Raw genomic sequence first — 21650 nt, forward strand, 5'->3', positions numbered from 1 at the left:
TGCTACTTCCAGAGATGTTCATGTCTCCATCTTCATCCTGAGGTTGCCTATCTATACGATCACCCACTGTGGTGTCAGACATGCCCGTCCTCATCTCCGTTGCAGACAGTCTCCTCCTGGAAATGCTCTTCTCCTGTCCCTCTCTCTCTCTCTCTCTCTCTCTCTCTCTCTCTCTCTCTCTCTCTCTCTCTTTCTCTCTCTCTTTCGCTCCACTCGACTCCTAGTCAATCGTCACTCTGCGTCCTGTCTACCTCTTGCACTCAATAATCCAAGTACACTGGGTGTTAGAAGCTACATTTCTTGTTCACTAGATGAGTTGTCAGGGATGTCCAGTATCTTTTGATCATTGCAATGTATGTCTTTGCAATTTCTAAATGTATTTCCAGGAGTGATGCAGTTGATGAAAGCCAGGTGGGTACTCTCTGCAGGTTGTTGAAGGGCACTCAGGGTGTCACTTGTCTTGTGATTTGTGGCAGGTAGTCTGGCACTGTGTGTGGTTCGTTTTCTTTTCCTTTTATTTGTGGATAGGGGTTCAGCTTTGTGGATGCATGTCACACATGGTGTTGGTCTAGTGTGTATATGCCTGTGGTTTCCCACACATATTGATGGTGGTTCGGGTTGTGGGATCCTATGGGGGTGGGAGTGTACCTATCATTGTAGGGCCGTTGTTGGTGAGTTGTCATCAGGGTGGAATGTCCGGCTGGTTGTGTGCTGTGAAACTTGTTTACGGTTGGATTTGGGAGTGTTTACTTGCACTTTCCTATTGCCTGCTTCATTTTGTGTGTGTTTGTCATTGGCTTCTGTCATTGTTGTATCATGTCTCCTTGTGACTTTCAGGCCAGTTGACTTGGTGCCATGCCTACTAGCCTGACAGCTGCCCCTGTGAAGTGCTGCCTTCTGCAATGTCCTGTCTTCTGTGCAATTGGTGTGATTTTTGTTTCACTTCTTCTTGGGCTTTTCATCATCGGCTACCCTGACAGTGTTTGCTGCATTGTCCCACTTCCACATTGATGAGGGTATGGCATATCAATGCATTGAGAATACTACAAAGGTGCTCCTGGGTTTCCTTCCTCTATGTGGTCTCTTTTTGGAGGTCCTCTCAGTGTCATGCTGGATAATGGTCCTTCACTGCATGGCACTCGGGGGTGGGGGGGAGGCAGTGTAAGTAGTGTTGTGGGTGGGTAAGGTGTCAGTGTGGGGATGGGTATTGTTTCATCAGCGTGAGGTGGGTGCGATGTGGCTGCATGTGTGCCAGGACTCATGGTGATGGGTGGCTGGTGAGTTATTGTATGCATTTGTTGCAGATCACTCAGGGGGCACATGTTACTGTATGTCTCATACATAATTTGAGGCGGGAGATCAGGATTGAATGGTCCAACCTGTTGTACGCTGCCTAGAGATAAATCAGAACAATGACTATAGGTTGGTGAGCTTCAGGGTGTTACAAGATGCCTTCTTTGCTGTCTAACAAGATGGAGTCAGTGTTTCTACCATGTGGAATCTTGATTGAACAGGGGAACTCTGAGAGGTTAGCCAAACTCAATCAAGGTAAGCATGGAGAGTGGTCAGATCTCTATTCATTATAGGCCCAAAGCACACACTAGAGAAAATGAAACAATCAGGTGGTAACATACAATACTCAATTATCAAACACATATACAGTTACCTTTAGGTTTATAGGAATGCATTCAATAACTTAGACAGTAGTCCTTACCCCCCTGACTCCGATTTTCCCTCATGACTAGGCAGGTTAACTGGGAGTCAATGTAGGTAGTTTTTCCTGCTGTTGGATCCAGTAGAAGATGCTCAGAAGCTGTGGGTGCAAGGATTCTTCTGGTCGGTTCCAGGAGCAGAGTGCAACCCTTTGCAAAGAAGAAACACAGAAGGTACCAATGGAGAACTCCTGAGGACACTTCACCAGATGGGGGAAGGCAAATTCCAGTGATGGCTACCGCACATGGGCGACAGCAGGCGTCTTTCCAATTGCAGTTGAAGAAGATCTTCCAGAGCAGGATACCTTGATGCTGGGAAGCTGAAACTTGTCAGGAAGATGACTTTAGGCACGAGCTGATGACCACCATAGTTCTGGCAATGAACATGGAACGGCAAAGATTCTACTGGAGAGATGGTCAGTACACAGGGTGGTCCAGGGACACTTCCAAAGGTTCAGGATGGCTGGATCCTCGGGAATGCGTTGAGACTGGTTGGTCCCACCAGTCCAAGGGTTGAAGCCCTGCTCAGGCCCTTCACGGATTAGGTATTCCAGCAGGACTTCACCAGGCCAAACATAGGAATGGATGCCAGGCCTCTTCATTAGTCATCCACAGATCTCCATTCGGCTGCTCTTCTACACAGGAAACTTGGCACCAACAGTGATCTGAAGAAATGGCTGCAGGAATCCTCTTCTTATCATAAATACTGGCTGGAAGCAAGTCCAAGCCTACCAATAGTAAGGTTCTGCACCATTCCAATAGCCAGCAGTGGTGCAATTAGGGACCACTGTGGGTTTCACTCATTAGACTTTCAGGCACCCCAGATGTGGAGTGGGGCCAGACAGTCCCACCCACATTCTGGGTCCACGCAGCACCAGACCAGCAGTAGGCCGCGAAAGCAGCAGCTTTCCCGGGCGAATGCATGGTATATAAGGGATTTCCTGGCCTGGGAAGGAAGGAAGAAGGCCAAACAACAATGACAAGCCACATTTAGCAGACCGGCGCGGTAAACGCAAATGTGCACACTATAAATAACGCAATCATTTTAAATATGTATCTTCGGACACCAGCTTGTCTTTAGACACATATAAAAGTAACCAAAAATCCCAAGTGTAAAAGACTGCGGTGAAACAAAGTATCCCACTGCACTGCATTGTAAGATGCTCTGTGCACTGTTAAAATGTTTCTAAAAGCCAGTACAATAGTCTGAAGGACTGATCAGTTTCCACATAACAAAATGAGCAAAAGGCCAAGGGAGTGAACCTGAAGGCTTCACTTCCCTGCAAAAAGTAAGGACAGGTTCAAAAACAAAAGCAAAAGGTTTGTGGTTTCATCAAATATGGAGGAAAAGTTGCCTCAAGAGAAATCTTTCCTAACACTATGTGACAATGTCCCCTGCCTGGCCCTATGGGAGTTTGTGTGGAAGCTACACTGAAGGCTGTGCTCCACCAACCGTTGTGCGATGTGGATGGAATGACTGGTTTAAGGAGGTTTCCCTTGTGTCACCACAAAATTAGGGGCCAGGGCAGAGGAATTCATTAATCTACTACCTTTGCACCTGCAGAGGCCGGTTTAGCTACTAAAAGGCCTGGTATATTCCAGTCATCTTTCTGGTGGAACAACTGTGGAAGCAATGAAGTCCCCACAAACACAAATTGTGAATATTCCGATTTGCTGCTTTGGGTGCAGAAATAGAGTACATTTGGCAAATCAGTTTCACACTTTTCTAGAACCTGATCCAATGGACCTGAGTCATCATGTCCTTGCTCAGCGGGAGAATCGCAGAGATTCTATTTACCAATCAAAATAGATAGGAAGACCACCAGAGCCGTATTGGATTCCAACAGTCCACGGTCTGCAATATGGGCTGGACAGGTACACACATAGGAGCTTCTCACTAACGAATATGTACTGTATACTTGTGTACATAGTGTTTACAAAGTCTGTTGAAAGGTTTGAGCCCACCTGGCCTCCACAGAGAACCAGTAAGAGCAAAGATGTCAGGTATGCTGGGACGTGAACCAATACTTCTTAGAATTGACCGGCTGTAATTTCAGAACTCGTTGAACAGTCCAGATAAGGAGACACCCTGACCCAGAACCTAGAGAGGCTTTTTCCATATGGTACCGAGGTGAAGAGGTGACTGTTGGGTGTGGTTGGGAATAATCTCAATCCCCCTGTTTCAAACCAACAGAGCCATAGAAAAGGGAAGAGAGTTGGGTTTAGCATCATATGGCAACAGAATCTCTAAATGCACAGACATCTAAACTCTCATGGGGGGGTGGGAAAAGGGGAACATGATAGAGGTATGTGACAGCAACCCTTAACTGGCCCTATTGGTGTGGGGGGGGAAACCTGGGGAGCTTGTCCCCATAACACGCTATATAATGTACAGCCCTGAAGTAGTATGGGGAGGGTACCCTGGTCACCCCACACAAACTGGAGGCATGGGGCAGGGAATCGTTGGATAGGACATCCTCGTGCTGTTGGCCCTTCAAATGATGCTTTCCTGGAGGCAGAATCAACAGCCATTGGCCGTGTAAATGGAATCTCTTCTTTACTCCAGTGGCTGATGAAAGCATTCTAAACGCTTTTTATATCATATTTAAGTAATATTTGGGTGTGCACTCAGATGCGGAATACAGTAAGATTTTAACTTCTCATTAATGACTTCCACTAGGGACTTGCTGCAGCTATACTGGGAAGGGGTATCTCTAGGGCTTCAAGTTTACTTTATCCTCAGTATAGCCTAGATGCTGCTCGTCCATATTGGGAGATGGACCACAGACATGCCACCCATTCTGGAGGTGCCAAGCAAGCCTAAAGAAAACAATGAGCACTCCCCTAGTTGCTTGCTGCAGCTGAGGGAGCACTGCTGGGCTGGCTTTAACTGTCATAGGGAATTGTGGGCACTCCTGGACACCCCACACATTCAGACAGCCTGAGGCATTGTTCTATGACCACTCAAGCTTGTTCACATATTGTAAGAACCAAGTAGTGCTCCCAGCTTCCTGGTTCCTGTTCGTGCTGTATGGGAGCCAGGCGGCCTTTGTGTGAGTCGGCATGAAGTCAAGGAAAAAACAAGTATGAATGTATGTGTGCATGTGTGTGTGTGAAAGATCAAGTGTATGGTGTATGAGTGCGCGTGTGAATGAGCGAGTGAATGCTGTGTGAGTAAATGAATGAGTGAATGAATATGTGTGTGCTTGCGTTTGTGTGTTGGGATTTCTGCTGGGCCAGGTGTGCTGATTTGGATAAGGAAAGGGAGGTGAACTTCATAATTGTTATTGGCGATCTTTCTTAAGAAACGCTGTTCTGCCTGTTACAATTGGACAGACAAAACTGAGGTTCATACGAAAGAGCAGATACCACCAGATATACGCCAGGCTGTGGAAAGAAAGAACAGATGGTATTAGCGTGTGTCCTAAATGAAGGTATACTGAATGTGATACTAGAAGAACTAACCTGAAATACACCTGGACATTGTTTAGGAAAAGGGGTGGAAGGACGTCTGGTGGGATCACCCAGCATCTATATCTGGAGAATGAAGGCAGATGTGAAGGACCAGGAAATCTATTAGATGTATTGGAAATGAACCCACCCTAATATTAAATACTGCATAGTGTTCATGGAAGTCCTGTGCAAAGCGTAATCTCCTGTTAATCTCACTAAACTAATCCAACACAGTTCAATCCCACGTTGTGAAAGCGTGAAGTGACCGGGTTCCTAGAAGAATACAATCTAAGGGTAATCCAATCTCAATCCGTTTAGGCAACGCGTAGGTCAGACAAGCAAGCATGAATAACAAGGAAAGGGTAATCCAGAAGGCATTCCATTAAGACAGAATTGGTCAGAGATGTCTGGGTGGAAGATACGGTGCCATGTAGTAGAAATCCGACGAGAAAGTTGAGAACGAAAGCCGGCATCAAGAGCAAGGAAGTCAAACAGGAAACTGGAATTCACAGAGTAACCGTGAGAGTACTAACACCGTTTAGAAGCACCCGCATTTGGCATCCATACTCTTTTAAGGAGTCCTGCGATACGCGATGACATACCACCGCGTTTCCTGTGTCCTGAACAACGTGGAATGTAGGCGGTGTGAACGCAGTCTGGCGAGATGCTCCTGGAATTGAAGGAGCTGCCATGGTAACCACTAGGAACGTGGAAGTGAGCATGAAGGGCCACACTGTCTGCATAGCTATAAGCGCACCTTGCCGTGAAGTATGACAGCATCAAGGGTTAAGCCAATATTATGAGACTTCCTACATGGCCATACTGGCCTACAATGTTGCAGCCAGTCTGGACATGTATTCTTATTGGGGCATGGTAATTTTATTGGCAAAGACAACAGAAGTATGTTCTTATGTGGAAATACTGGCATAAATTAGTAACAACAGCTTGGACAATATACTGATAGTTTAATGACTGGCATTATGCTTAAAGCAAAATTTGGCATATTCGTATATGGGAATACAGGCCTTTTTTGATGCAGCCAGCATAGAAACGTTTGGATACAGCCAGTATGACCATATTTTATACTACCATATATTGTGAGAAAAGGCATCATGAAAGTTTGTTTGGAAATGCTGCTGTGCGCTGTTGGTGACTTGTATCTATTTTTCATGATTTACACTACAATATTGATTGCAAACTGTGTGCTTTTTTACCCAATTTATCCAAAAGGTCTGCTGTATAAAGCATCATTTTAACTCTTGGCTGGTTTGCACTCCTTGCTCAAAAAGCAGAAATGTAGACCTTAAATGACACGCAACGCCTTTTTCTTCCTTAATTTAATTCCAGCTATTTCGATAAGTTCTGACTTATTTTGCTGAAGCTGAACTTGCATTTTGTGTTGCTCACACATATTTGTGGGAACATTTAATCCACTCTAATTGAAATATTCACCAGCCGCCACTGATATATTCCTGAAGATCAGGGCTCCGTTCCTCCTTCTTTGTTGTGAAATCACGACTAAAATATGTATGTTTTAAACTAATACTTGCTTGTATGTTTGTCTTTGGCCATGTCATTATGACACCTACAAACCCCAAAAGACATAAACCATCCATGAATGTAAATTCAGCCAAAGTGACAGAATATGTGCGCCTTCTGCCGCAGTTGAGGCCAAGAGTACATTTTGCTCAATTTTCAGGGAGACGGAAACCCTTAAAAGACTCTACAGTTTTTGCTGGTCTAATGCCAGCAGGAAGAAATGATCAGCAGCTGGCTTTACATAGGAGAAATAGAATTTTAGAATTCAGCTGAGTTCTTAGTGCCTTAAAATATTGAATGATTATTGGCCTAGGGGTTGATCTGTTTACTATCCTAAGAAGCTTTTATTTGAGAGTGGACTTCACCTTTACTTTCCTTTACTTTCCTTTTGTGTTTGTAACATGCAACCGAGTACCCATGGGCTTAAGGGCATGAACACAGGGACAAGACTGACCAACTGACAGCGAAACATTTATCGTAGCCTGATTAGGTAGGGGTGTTGCTAGGTCTGGAAAAGATCAGGGGCTAAGCAGCTATGTCAGGACTGTTGGGACTCGGGGCTAGAAATAGCCCTTTGGTTGTAGCCCCTGAGTTTCTATCTGGGGCTACAACCAAAAGGATCGCCCCCCCCCCCTATCAACGCCTCTGGCGTAGAAGCAGGGTTTATGTGTCTAGTAAAACAGGAGAGTTTTCAATTTCTTCTTAAATTGTTTTGTAGATTGTGTTTCTCTCAAGTCAAGTGGGAGTTTATTCCATGCCAGAGGGACTGCTATACTAAAGGCCCCCTTCAGGGTTTGGAGGTCTGCTTCACCACAATGCATTCCTACAGATAAGCTGGCACTGAGCCTGTCAGACATTTATACCGGTGAGCCAATCAGAATCAGTTGGCAATGTGGCGACGTATTAGCAGTGGGGCTCATTTCTCTCCTTCTCAGTGAGGGGCGGTTGCTTGCAGAGGCGTTGTTAGCAGGGGGCTTAGGGAGTTATAGCCCCGGATAGAAGGGCGGAGTCCCCCCCCCCAGCTAAAATGAGAAACATTGAGTGTCTTATTTGAATGTATGCATTAAAGCTAAGCCGAGCACGGGGATCGTAAAACAGTTGTCAGGTTGGCAGCCTGGACACTTCACCACTGCACTATGTAACCTGACGAAAAACGGCACACAACTAAAGGTAAAATGCCCCATTTCGGTACTGCAAGTCCCAGGGAAAACTGTGTATTGGCTCTTGGAGTTTAAACCATGCACATCGTTTCAAAAACAAGAACATATCCTCCCTTGGTTTTGTGTGTGGTGTTTTGTGAAAGGCAAATGCCATTCGTCCTGTGCAATTTGAGTGGTTATGCAAAGCCTATTTAATGAAATGTACATACTTCCCCTTGATATGATAATTTCTGGCAAAGTGACATTCCATTACATTTGTTGATGAGTGCCCCCACTTTAATATGTAGGACTTGACCCCTGCCCCGAGTGCCGGCCAGACCTGACATTAGCTTAGCCCCTGATCTTTTCCAGACCTAGCAACACTCCTGGTTGCTTGGAAAATGTTCTGATGTGCTTGACGTAGGGTGCCCGATTGGCAGGCTTTGAATAGGTGCGCCAGGCCTGGGACAGCAAGAAGGAACATGTAGTGGCATTGGTGATGGATGGACGTGGATGTTTCTGCAGTGATTAAAAGGCCCTTAGGGAACAGCCATTGGGTAATGACGAATGCCGCACTGCCCCTGTGCCCTGTGGAGTGCATGCGGGAGGGTGTGTTCCGCTGAGTTCTAAGGAATGCGTTCCCTTTTCCTGTGAGAGGCTCATGCACACTTTTGGCCCTAGGGCGTCAAGGGGAACAAAGAGCAGTGGATGTTGAAATTCTCAAGAAGACACTTATCATGGGTGACATCTCAGGGCTATGTTTGTGCTAAACGTGTTTTCCACGGAAGTGCATTCATGCAGAAGGAGTTGCTTAGGAATGTTAATGAGTAACTGGTCTTCTTTGGAAATTCTTGAATGTGACTGCGGTGCTTTAAGATGATAGTCACCTCTGCATAATAACTTAAAAACGGTAAATAGTCTTACGAGGCGCTTATTGAATTTGTTATTCTATTGTTTGAAGCGCAGACCTATCTGTACAGGGTGTGGGTAGCCAGAGTATGAGCTGACATCATTCCCCGTTTCATCTGCGTCTCGGGAAGGCTCGGGGCAACGCGCTTGCCTGAGAAAGAAAACGCTCGAGCAGCACAGGTTCGATCCCCCGGTCCGCGCCAAGAAACCACTGGGTCTTCAGTAGTTCATTATGATCTTTTGCTTAGAATATGGGCGCATATCTCTGTACTGTGTTACTTTGAGATTATGGTGGAGTGCAAAGTCAATGCCCTTTGCAGCTTCGTCTGCAGGTTGCAGTATATTGTGACATATAAGAGGCTGCTTAGAAAATGGGTTCATTTCCTCTGCCAGTTCATTTTCTAGTTGCAGGTTTCTGTGATGTGTGCAACTCTCTGCATAGTGCATTGGTGCCTGGAGCCTTCCAGTTCATGTGGTTGTTGTGTTATTTGATTGTGGGCCCGATTCATGGAATTCACAGTGACTTTACACTGCTGAAAAGTGACTTTGCGGTGCCGACACAAACCCTGATTCATAGAACTCTGCAAAGGGTATTTTTGCAGTGGAAAGTCCGTGCAAACTCATTTTGTACTGCAAAAGTGACTATGTATCGACGTTGCACTGACTTTGTAAAATACACTTTTTCAGCAGTGCAACGTCACTTTGATCCGTGCAAAAAAATCTATGAATCGGGCACTGTGTTGGAAGATGTTTGTTGAGTTGTGGTTGGGCAGCAGTGTGCGTTTAGTTTTGGCAAGGATTTTTTATTGTTACTATATTGCGAAGGAAGGCTCCATGTTGATGCTGTTGATAGCATGCTAGTCTGGGTTTCCAGGTGTCTGGAATGTTGGGCGCATGTGTTGGGTGAATGTCCTGTGAGTTGGGAGCTGCCTGGCTGAAGAGTGGATGGAGTGGTCCAAGTCTCTGTTCCTATGGATTTAAGCAGCTTATTACTGGTCAGGCTAAAGTTTGCAAGAGGTACAATCCTTTCTGTCTAGCCTTTATGTGTATTGTTTATTGGGTGTATCTTGTATATCATGTCCTGTCTATAGATATAATTCCATAACAAAGTTTCTGTATTGAGTGTTGGGCATGCTCACGCTGAAACTCAGCCCTTTTGCATCTAAAATTCTCCAGAAACAAGAAGCAAAAGAGCTCTTGTGCCCTATTCGAGTGGCTCATGTTGCAGCCATTTTATACTCACATCCAAAAAGGTAACCTGGTCGAATGACTTTGTATGGTTTATGGTTACAAACATTTGAATGTTAGGCTGAATGTTGTCAACCCTAATGTGAGCACCAAGCCATGCTTCTGTTATGAATTTAGAAATTCACACTTACAATCCTTATCACAGACTTGTTTATCAAATATAGAGATTTCTGATCACTGTTATATTCCTGAAATGCTCTGTGATTTAATGCAAAGCATGCAGGAACCCTCATTGGTGCAATTGCCCCCTTTCCCATTCTCGTAGGGGTATTTTGAAAGGGTAGAATGAGAGTGTACCAGACTGTTCATCTTGGAATGATAACCTTCTATAAGAAAATAATACATATGGTTAGTCTGGTATTGCCCAATGCGAAATACAAGTGAGGTGGAACGAACAGAAGAGCAGGGGCCAGAATAACTATTTACTTGGGCAGCAACAGCTGTGTTTTCACATTAGATTTCTTCTGTAAAGTACTTGAATTACAATGTAATGAAAACAGCTTCATTTATATAGCAATTGTTTATTGATATTGAGGAGGGGTTTTGTCGCACGACACAGAGGTCCCACGTAAGTAACAGTGGCACCCCAGATACTCTGCGCGATGTCCTACTTAAGTAACGGCTGTACCCCAGCTAATCTGCACAAGGTTAGATGTAAGTAACGGCTGCACCCCAGCTAATCTGTGTGAGGAACCACGTAATTAATGGCTGCACCCCATGCGTACCGTCCCCTCATACTCCCATCACACACAAAGTGCTGCCACATACTCAGACTGCACATCAGCCCCATCAGGTGCAGACACCACCCACCAGCCCCCCTCACCTCCAACACTATCCCAGGTACCCCTCACACCACCCACCAGCCCCCCTCACCTCTTACACTATCCCAGGTACCCCTCACACCACCCACCAGCCCCCCTCACCTCTTACAATACCCCAGGTAGCCCTCACACTATCCACCAGCCCCCCTCACCTCTGCCACCACCCCAGCCAGCCCCTAACGGCCTACACACCACCCACCAGCCCTCATAGCCCCCAACACCAACCCAGCCTGGCCCTGCCACATCACGCCATAACAGTGCAATATTGCCCAACAATGTACCTCACTTCTACTGGCCTGCCACCAACATGAAGCACACTGGCCACATACACATCCATATACTCAGCAACTGGGTGCACTGATGCAGAATTCAGGTTTTCAGCGGATCACAGGACTCCATGCTACATTACAACCAGTGGCACAGCAACAGGACAGCTGAATTTAGTAGCAGCTACACAATGAAACCACCATGTATCTGTCAAACAGTAAAGCAATGAGATGCAATGTGGTGTATCATTGTGCACATGTGTCAGTGCAATTGCCTCAACCTGCTGTAGGTTAAAGATGTAGGAGGACACTAGTTCAATACATTACTGACCGGAAAGTGTGACATGTGATGTCAGTGCATAGTAGCAAACAACATGCAATAAATCAATGGACTGAGGTCGGAAAGCTCAGCATTCTAAGCCCCTGAAACTAACATTATTTGAGCAGGCATATTTTGGGGGGATGGTTAGGAATTCTGAGAGTGTGTGAGCCAAGCAGACGTATGATGTGTACAGCCACATATAACTAAACTCACATGTGATGAAGAAGCGTACAGTGGCAGAGGTGCTGCATGACATGAGACCACACACTGTTTGTTAGCTGATGTGTGTTGGTGGGTGTCCATGCATTGTGAGGCTCCCGACACCACCCCCATATATAATTGGTGAGCATATGTCACCCCTCCACAGTTTGGCCCCCAACCCATGTGACAGTCACATAACAAATGCATAGCAAAATAAAATAAAAACACTTGAACAAAGAGGTAATAACTGTGTGATGAACGATGAGAACCTGTATTAACAATATATACACTATCAAGGGGGAAATGTCTGAAGGTAAAAAAAATGAACCAAAACAATAAACCACACAATCAACTATTTACATAGGCAGTGGGCTCAATACTGTGCCATTTTGTCCTCCAGGGCAGAGTCACATTCTTCATCCTCTACTTGGAGGCGAGCCACTGTCCGTCCTGGGTGGCTTGCAGGTTGTCCCTCATCCTCCTCTCCTCTTTCCCCTCCTCCCTGCAAGCCTCCTCCAGAATCTCAACCCGCCTCAGTTTCCTCCTTCCCACCTCTTCTGCCCTGGCAATCCGTGCAACCCTAGCCTGCTTCCTATCCGCCATCAGCTGCATTCTCAAATCCATCCTGACGCACAGCATATGCCTGAACCGGCGGTGCTCCTCCTACCAGTTGTCCAATCCTTGCTGTGTAGCTTGCCTCCCTGATGCCGTTGGGCCCTGTGTCACTCATACAGAGATGCTGCCTGGGCAAGCATACCCAGTGCATGCAGCTCCACCATCTAGATGTTGCACGACGTGGTGTACAGTACCAGCACTGTCTTGATGCCAGTTCCTGTGCATGTCCAGGAACAGCGACCACCTCCATTATACTTTTTTGGACTTCCACCTTAGGCAGGGACGTGCTGGCCACCAGACTAGGCGGTGTGGGTAGGACAGCAAGAGAGGGGGCTGTGTGAGAAATGGCAAGGAAAGCACCCCGGAGGACGACTTGGGCACAAAAGAGACAGTGGAGAAGGGGGCAGCTGAATGTGCCAGCGCACAGAGTCCATCCGAGAGCAGCGCACAAGACAGCTGGGACATCGAGACACACATTGTATGGTGATGATGTGAGAGGAGCTCACACATCCCGCTCCATCATCACGAATTGTGCCCATCCGCCTTGCAATCCTAGCGAGCAGGGCATGCAACATCTCACGGGTGATCTCTGTGGCCCCAAAGGTGGGCCCGGACTGGGTGGAGGCATCCATGACGGTGGTCATGGCTGCGTCAGATGGAGCAGGTACAGGAGGTTGGTCAGCTCCCCCCATGGTGCAATGCACATTCTCCTGTCCCTGGCCCAGGGGAGCAGCCTGAACACCCCCCTGGCTGTCCCCACCTGACTCTGTGCGGTGGCCTTCATCGACGTTCTCCTCCACCACCCCCACCCCCTCCATCTCTCTGGATGGCTCCAGAGAGCCTTCCTCCCTGTACGGCCCCTCTGTCCAGGCACCCTGTCCCATAGCCATTAAAGAATCACACTCCACAACAACCTCCAGGTACATAACCCCAGCATCTCCGCCCGATGGAACTAGCGCTCCCCCAACCAACTCACCCTTGCATGTCACAACCATGACCTGACGCACGCACACAGTGCACACACACACATGTATGTGCCCTGGCAACCTGCATTGAAAATGTGGCATGATTGTAGTGTGAGTGCATAATCACAGTCATCACCCATGCACATGTGAACAATGTACATTGTACAGTGCCCAACAACACCTCCCCTACAACAGGCAATGCCACCATACCAATCAGCAACCAACACAAAAACAACTTGAAGCCATGTCATGGAGACAGCACCAGAACACCTGCCCACACAAATACAGTCACCAATGTCCACATGCCACAGGATAACCTGCAAGCAAGCAACATGTATCGCCAGCCGTGTCTGACATTAAATGACACATGTCAATTGGCCAACCATACTAATATTGCATGTACACACCTACACTTGTCTTACAAATCTAGTGGAAGGGTATGTCACATCCCAGTCCCAGAGGCGTCAATAAATGAACCCCACCCACGCAGGCATCAAAGCAAATGTGTCACTATCATCAGATGTGCCTGCATGGTGCCACACATAGACTCGGACATCATGCACATCACTCACATTCCCACAACATAACACATCCACATCGGTCATGTACAAGCACTTGCTCCATGCTCACACATTGCGCGTGCACAACAACAACAAGCCATGAATGCATATCCAGCAATCCTCATGCAAATGGCAGCATACAATATCCAATGCCACAAATGGCTTGCATTGGCATGAGTTAGAAATCATCTGCGTCTCACAACACACACAATCCACAAACAAGATGTGGCATCTGCAGACATGCATGCCAGACATACGCCGTAGAGCATTGTCCCCCAAAGATCATCCAGATGACTTCTCCAGGCAAAGAGCCAGGAGTGGAGCTCCAGATAGAACCTCTCAAGTACCTGCAGCTGTATCTGGGTGAACCGGTGGCAGCCAGCACAGTACACCTCCACGGTGGGTTCCATGGAGAGGGCTGCCCACACCTTGGTATGGCTACGGGTCTTGAGGTCGTCCCAGCATTTCCGGACTGTCTCCCTGGGCCAGAGTGCCAACCCCTCTGCGTTGATGGCAGTCGTGATGTCATCCCAGATCTTTGCCTTGCGTTGGTGCCCAGCTGTGTAGCCGGGTTGAAGAGGGCATCATAAGCGCCCAGGACCTGATCCACCAGGATGCTAAGTTCAGTGTTGCTTATGTTGGCCACCCTCTGCCTCAACAAGGAGGCGCTGTTATCCCCAGATGACGTGGATGGGGCAGACATGGCACACCTGAGCCAGGTATGGGGTTCCTAGAACCTGGGTAGGTTTTGTGGAGCTACGGTGGTGTTGGCAGAGGTGGAAGTACCGGAAAGTACAGAGGAGGTGGCCAACACAAGAGTCCAGGCAAAAGCGGGGCAGTTGGCACACCAAGACAGTGTAGGTTGCAGGCAGACACACACTCTCGAGCATGCAGCAGCACTATATGACTGAATGAGGCAAAGCAGGGTCAGAGGAGGCAAAATCAGCAGCAGTTTAGACAGGAGAAGCAGTGGTGTGCGTCTTGCATCTGCAGCAGCCGATAGCAGAGTAAAGGCCCTTAACACGTAAGTTACGTCCTGTGTGCAGTGATGCTGCACACCTACGTGACACGCCTACACGGCTCTAGCATTGACGCCGTAATATAAGCCAAGCAATGCCTATCACTAGTTGTGCGCGTGAAAGTTATGATCCGGAGGAATTACAAAGTCGTATGTGTATTTTGCTACGAAATCAGTACCCATTTTGTTTTGGGGTATTTGCCTCTGTGCATATGCACATGTTTTCGTGTACTATCTGAGCTATACTGTGCGTTGCATACAAATTTTTTTGTATATCTGGGTGCCTCTGTGTATCACATACCACTCTTTTTATTTAACGGAAGCTCTCTGAGTACCACATACACAGTTTGTGTTTTTTCAGTGTGCCACTGCGTATCACGTACCGTTTTTACCCCTTTCGGGGTACATTTGAGACTTCCTGGACCACACATCTACGTTGTACATCAAGTAGACAGTTCCCTGACTCATATTGCCCAGGACAATAACTTGGTGTGCCGTCCATTCATTCCTTACACCTGTAACATGAGTGGAAAGGCCCCAAGAGGGAAAGGGGGCAGACAAGGTTGGAGTGGAGGCCGTGGTGGTGAAACATCTGACCCAGCACTAGGCGTTTGGGCACGTGGTGTGGAGACACCTGCCCCAGCCCCAGGGGGTCGGGGACCTGGTGTGGAGACATCTGCCCCAGCCCCAGGAAGGAATGGCAGGCCCCAGACCACAGGTGGCCCGGCACCTGAATGCCAACGTGGCCTGCGGCAGCTCCAAAACCCAGTGCCACTCGAGGCAGGAAGGGAGGCCCTGCACAGCATGAACAGGCTCAACCCCACAACAGGGCACAGGACACTGGCCAGGAAAGGAAGAATAACTTCACTGATTAGGAGCTACAGGTCCAAATTGACTAGGTGCCTGATCACCATTGTGACATTTGCTTGTAATCAGGGAGCACACATACAGTCACACAACGTTCGGTGCATTGACAGCATGTCACGGAACAGACAACGCCTTAGAGGTTGAGATTGGCAATGCTGAACAAGTTCAGAAATGCTGGAATTATCTCACTCGGCGCACCATTCAGTGTCAACCTGTCTTTTGCAATGGCAACGGAAGGGGTCCAGCAGAGGAGGAGCAGCTGACACTGCACGAGGAGGCCACAAGCCATTTCATCCTCCTTGAGCAGGTGCAAGGCTTGGGAGTCCTGGAGAATTATGAGGACACATCAGGTGAGTGTCCGTCTTTGTGCCTCCTGTGGTTTTCCAGTCATGCATCACCCACATCATTTGTGTATTGGCACTTCTGGCTGCATTTGTATGGTAGCCCTGGATAAAACATGCCCTGTGACATACAGATTCATGTCAAATGGCCATCATACTGGGAGTACATCGTGTGGCTGCCATTTGTGGCACATGTCATGTATGTATGCATTCCACACAGGGTACTCCCCCAGTACATGTGCACCATATGACACCTACATGTACTGTTGAATGCTACATTTGTGTTGTGTTTCACTCTGCACTGCTAGACAGGCACATGCAGACAAAGTTTAACTTTCACGCCATGTCATGCAGAGTTGATTGTTCAATTTGTCACCTGCTCATATGGGATTACTTGTCACGATGCATATCACAGCTGTCTGTCAACGCACCTTGTGGTGTTCCCAGAGTGAAGTTGCATGTGTGTCCGCAGACAACATCCACAGTGACTCAATTCACTGTGACGCAGAGAGCCAACTCATTGTGATGCCTGCTCTTACATTCCCACACTCTGGAACCACTCCATGGGGCCACTCCCCTCACCCTCTTGTGTCTCAGTGGACCTTGTTTACATCACCCAATCCACTCTCCGCCTCTCTGTATCGACCTTGACTAGAAGGCCCACTTTCTGATGTACCAGGTTTTTTCCCTTTCCACACCTTCCTGCAGGTTCTCATTGTATCCGGTTCCCTGTCCCAGACCTGATAAGTGTGTCATGTGTTGACTGTGGTGTTGTCTGTGGATATGGATGTCTGGCTGTTGCCATGTGATGTCATTGAACATTAAAATGTTACATGTGTATTACATTTCCCCTGGTATGTGTGGCAAATGGACAGTTGAATGGGCCCTAATTGTAAGTTTACGCCACTGTTGAATGTCAATGTGTCACTGCTGGCATGGACATGATGGGTACGGGTGGGGGGGTCACTTGTCAGCAAATGCCATGCACCTGTTGCTTACTGAACAAAGTGTGTGAATACACAATATCTGATGGGTGTGTGTCCTACCATTTGTTGTTACAGTGTACCTTGAAGCATATGTGCATTGTCTGTGTCAATATGTCTTTCTCTATACATGTGCAGGTGAGGCTGCACCAGACGCTGAGGAGGAGAAGGAGGAGAAGCAGGAGGATGAGGAGAAGGAAGAGTTAATGGTGCGTCAGACTACCAGTGGGGGACATGGTGTGATAGGCCATGAGAACCCACTTGTGCTCCAGCGTCATGCTGCATACTCTTTGCACCCTTCGGACTATGCTGGCTTTCATGCTGAACCTGATGTGCATCCCTTAAAGAGGGCAAAGGTGAGTGGCACAAAAGGTGCAGCAGAACGGGCCCGTGCGTCTGCAGCAGGCCAGCTGGCTTCACAAAGCCAGTCAGTGGTTGTCTCCCCGTCTGCTGTGGTTACGGCTGCAAGGGCAGTCTCTCATGATTTGGCTTCAGGCCCTGGGGCTGATGTCGAAGAGAGGGTTGCAGACTGCAGCCAACAGCAGGGGAACCACAGCAATGGCATGGACCCTTGCATCAGACCGCCATGGGCCCCGCACACGCTGGGAATGTGTGCAGGCTGGGGAGACAAAGTGGGAGCAGCGGATGTTGCGTGCCACCTTCCGACATGGGTATGTGTTGGACAAGTCATCAGAGGGAATGGATATGATGGCCAAGTCGATGACCCTGCCAGATGCCCGGGTAAAACAACAGCTGCATGTCATGCGGTCCTCATGCCACTCCCACAGACTGCGCATGGAGGAAAACATCAAGGGCCGACAGGCTCATCTGAGGTGTCTGCAGGAGTCCCTGCATGCAGACCCTCGGGCACACAGAGGCCCTCAGGCGTGAGATACAGGCCATGAGAACTGCCATCCATGAAGAACTCTCAGCCACAAGGACACTGATCCATGAGGAGATGGATGCGTTCACGCAGACACTATCTGAACAACTAAATCCCTCACAGATGTGCACCCATATAGGCTATGCAGCCATCCGTGAGGAAATGCAGGGAGACATCACCAACCTCACTATGCTGGTGCATTTGACCGTGTCAAGACTGGCCATGGCCGCTGAAGACAAGGCCGTGGCACTACGTGGTAGGGCTCCAATACCACAGCCACCTGCATATCAAATGCAGAATGGTGGTCCCAGCACATACCAGCCTCAGCCTCCTTATCCACTATTGTCTTGAGGTCCATGAGCCCATGGAGGGGATTCCTGGGTGGACTCACCCCCCCGACGCCCAGTCCATGATGGACTATTGTTTATTTTTTTCCATGGCCAATGTTGTGATTTTTTTCATTTTGGTCTCGTTGATTCGCCATGGACTCTTTTTGCAGGGTATTCCCCTGGTCCAGATGTTGGCATGTGTTTTTGTTTTGCACTTTCGAAGGTGGATAATTATTATTATTTTTTGGACCTTGAGATGTGCAGTTGCACTCTCAGGGGCATAATAAATGCAGTTGTGGATAAGCAGCCAAGCACAGTGACGTCAACTGGCATGGTTGCATCGTGGTCAACAGGAAGGCATGTGCAGGTAACATTGGGTTGAGTGAATCTTGACGCATGTGTGCTGTATCCATGATTGTGAAATATGGCTGTTGTAATGCATTGTCTCATGTTTTTGAAGTGCTACAGAATCATGCAGTGACTGCACTTCATGGGAGGTCCACCCTGCACACGTTCACATCCCTAGTCCAGATGCCCTCTGCCAGGCACTGGCCCTCCACTCAAGCATTTGGAGGCACAGTTCCTGGTCGAGGTGATGAGGGAATCACATCATACCAGATTAGTAAGCAGGTAAGCATGTGCACTGTCTCGCATGCTGTGTCTGTGTTATTGGTCACCATGGTATTGCAGTACACATCTTGAGATACTGGTGGGTTAACCTTGTGTCACCGGGAATGTCTGGTCAGAGGTGTGTCTGTACACATGCATGTGTGAGTATGTGCAGTTACACTTCGATGCATGTGTATTGTTTGGGTCGATGCACTTAGATAAGTGACACCATGATTGGATGTGGATGGACAACACTGTACACACTTTACCCATTGTCAGTGTTTCATTCAGTCTGAATGTACATTCTGATTGATGCCGTGCATTCTCTGTGCACCTGCACAACCAACAGTGATGATGTGTCCTTACTGCCACCCTTCAAATCCCCCTGTCCCCATGTTTCCCACATTGCCCTGCATGTGTACTCCCTGTGCACACATCTCTTTGACGTGTTCCACTTCACTATCCAATTCCTGCTCCACTTATATGACCTGCGCAGACATGTCACTGTTCAAAATGTGCCACACACATTGATTCTCATGTAACTTCATCCTCCGCTGCAGCGCGCCATGACGTAGCCTATGGAGAATCATTCTGGCCTTTTGTGTGCATTGACTGCACAGGACATGTGTGTCACACTTGATGCATGGCGGGTGGAACAATTATGAGCCTGTGTTCCTGTGACATACTGCTTCTGTGTTACACAATGAGGAGACATTTGTTACAGTGTTTAATTATGTTGGTTAACTGCACCGGATGTGTTCCATGTTCATTGGTTTGGATTCCTTTTTCATCTCATCTGCCAATATCAGTGGCCCTCATTACAAGTCAGGCGGTGGACCATGGTGCTTTTAGCACCATGGTCCATGCCGGATTCCGCCATGGTGGATGGCGGAATTACCGCCCCATTCCAAGGTGAGTGGGGCGGTAATTCCCCATTCACCATTTGCCCTTCCCCATTCCCATTTTTGCCCCATAGGGCATAATGGGGATGGGGAAGGCGCTAATTACGGCACCGTAAATTACGGTGCCGTAATTAGCACCAAGGTCGCTTAGCGCCTTGGACTTTAACTCCTGCAAAAAGCAGGCGTTAAAGTGTGAATCAGGCGTTAAGGGTTAACGGCGCTGACGGCGCCATTAAACCCTTAACGCCTGACTTGTAATGAGGGCCAGTGAGTAAACATTGTGTGCCCACATTGGGGACCCATGCATGTGTGAGTTTGTCCACTCCCCACAGCTTGTCTTCATGTGTTCTACCTGTGTGAGTTAAGTGCACCCTGGAACCCATGCATATCATATCATATATCATATCATATCATATAATTTCACACTTACTTGGACAATCTCAATCAAGGTGTGTCGTGTATTGGGGTGAGTGAACGGCTGCATGTTTTCTGGAGGTCTATTTGTAGTGTTGTGCATAGGAGTGTATGTTTTTTGTTGTATGGTCTGGGTATATGTTTGGAGTGACTTCTTAGCAGGGATGTGGAGTGCATGGGTCTTTCTGTGATTTGCATACCATGCTGGGTTTTCCCTGTGTTGTTTCGGATGTAGAGCTGATGATTGACCTTTCACATGTGATATGATATGGATTTATAACGTGCCTATACACAAGTGTTTCAAGGCACGAAAAACACACATTCAAGTGAAAATTCTTTGCCAGCCTCAACTTCAGCTTCACCCTCTTTTGTCCTCATGGACCACTACATGTGGTTTTATTCCATCTCAGTTCGTTCCGTGCTCTCAAACTAGGATGCTACTTCCAGAGATGTTCATGTCTCCATCTTCATCCTGAGGTTGCCTATCTATACGATCACCCACTGTGGTGTCAGACATGCCCGTCCTCATCTCCGTTGCAGGCAGTCTCCTGGAAATGCTCTTCTCCTGTCCCTCTCTCTCTCTCTCTCTCTCTCTCTCTCTCTCTCTCTTTCTCTCTCTCTGTCGCTCCACTCGACTCCTAGTCAATCGTCACTCTGTGTCCTGTCTACCTCTTGCACTCAATAATCCAAGTACACTGGGTGTTAGAAGCTACATTTCTTATTCACTAGATGAGTTGTCAGGGATGTCCAGTATCTTTTGATCATTGCAATGTATGTCTTTGCAATTTCTAAATGTATTTCCAGGAGTGATGCAGTTGATGAAAGCCAGGTGGGTACTCTCTGCAGGTTGTTGAAGGGCACTCAGGGTGTCACTTGTCTTGTGATTTGTGGCAGGTAGTCTGGCACTGTGTGTGGTTGGTTTTCTTTTCCTTTTATTTGTGGATAGGGGTTCAGCTTTGTGGATGCATGTCACACATGGTGTTGGTCTAGTGTGTATATGCCTGTGGTTTCCGACACATATTGATGGTGGTTCGGGTTGTGGGATCCTATGGGGGTGGGAGTGTACCTATCATTGTAGGGCCGTTGTTGGTGAGTTGTCATCAGGGTGGAATGTCCGGCTAGTTGTGTGCTGTGAAACTTGTTTAAGGTTGGATTTGGGAGTGTTTACTTGCACTTTCCTATTGCCTGCTTCATTTTGTGTGTGTTTGTCATTGGCTTCTGTCATTGTTTTATCATGTCTCCTTGTGTCTTTCAGGCCAGTCGACTTGGTGCCATGCCTACTAGCCTGACAGCTGCCCCTGTGAAGTGCTGCCTTCTGCAATATCCTGTCTTCTGTGCAATTGGTGTGATTTTTGTTTCACTTCTTCTTGGGCTTTTCATCATCGGCTACCCTGACAGTGTTTGCTGCATTGTCCCACTGTCACATTGATGAGGGTATGGCATATCAATGCATTGAGAATACTACAAAGGTGCTCCTGGGTTTCCTTCCTCTATGTGGTCTCTTTTTGGAGGTCCTCTCAGTGTCATGCTGGATAATGGTCCTTCACTGCATGG

At 47.6% G+C, this 21650-nt stretch overlaps 1 long non-coding RNA gene across 4 annotated transcripts in view; it reads left to right on the forward strand.

Moving 5' to 3' along the window:
- The window catches only part of LOC138568670 (uncharacterized), a 106165-nt gene that overhangs the window by 50878 nt on the left and 33637 nt on the right, over nt 1-21650 (forward strand). For 2 of the 4 annotated variants that reach the window (XR_011302974.1, XR_011302975.1), the window contains exon 2: nt 21352-21530. The exons of the other annotated variants lie outside the window; for them this stretch is intronic. This is a non-coding gene — a long non-coding RNA (uncharacterized lncRNA). The remainder of the gene's footprint in view (nt 1-21351; nt 21531-21650) is intronic. 4 annotated transcript variants of the gene reach the window in all.

Source organism: Ambystoma mexicanum, chromosome 1p (genome assembly GCF_040938575.1).
Source record: "Ambystoma mexicanum isolate Mex_15411 chromosome 1p, UKY_AmexF1_1, whole genome shotgun sequence".
Classification (NCBI taxonomy): Eukaryota; Metazoa; Chordata; class Amphibia; order Caudata; family Ambystomatidae; genus Ambystoma; species Ambystoma mexicanum.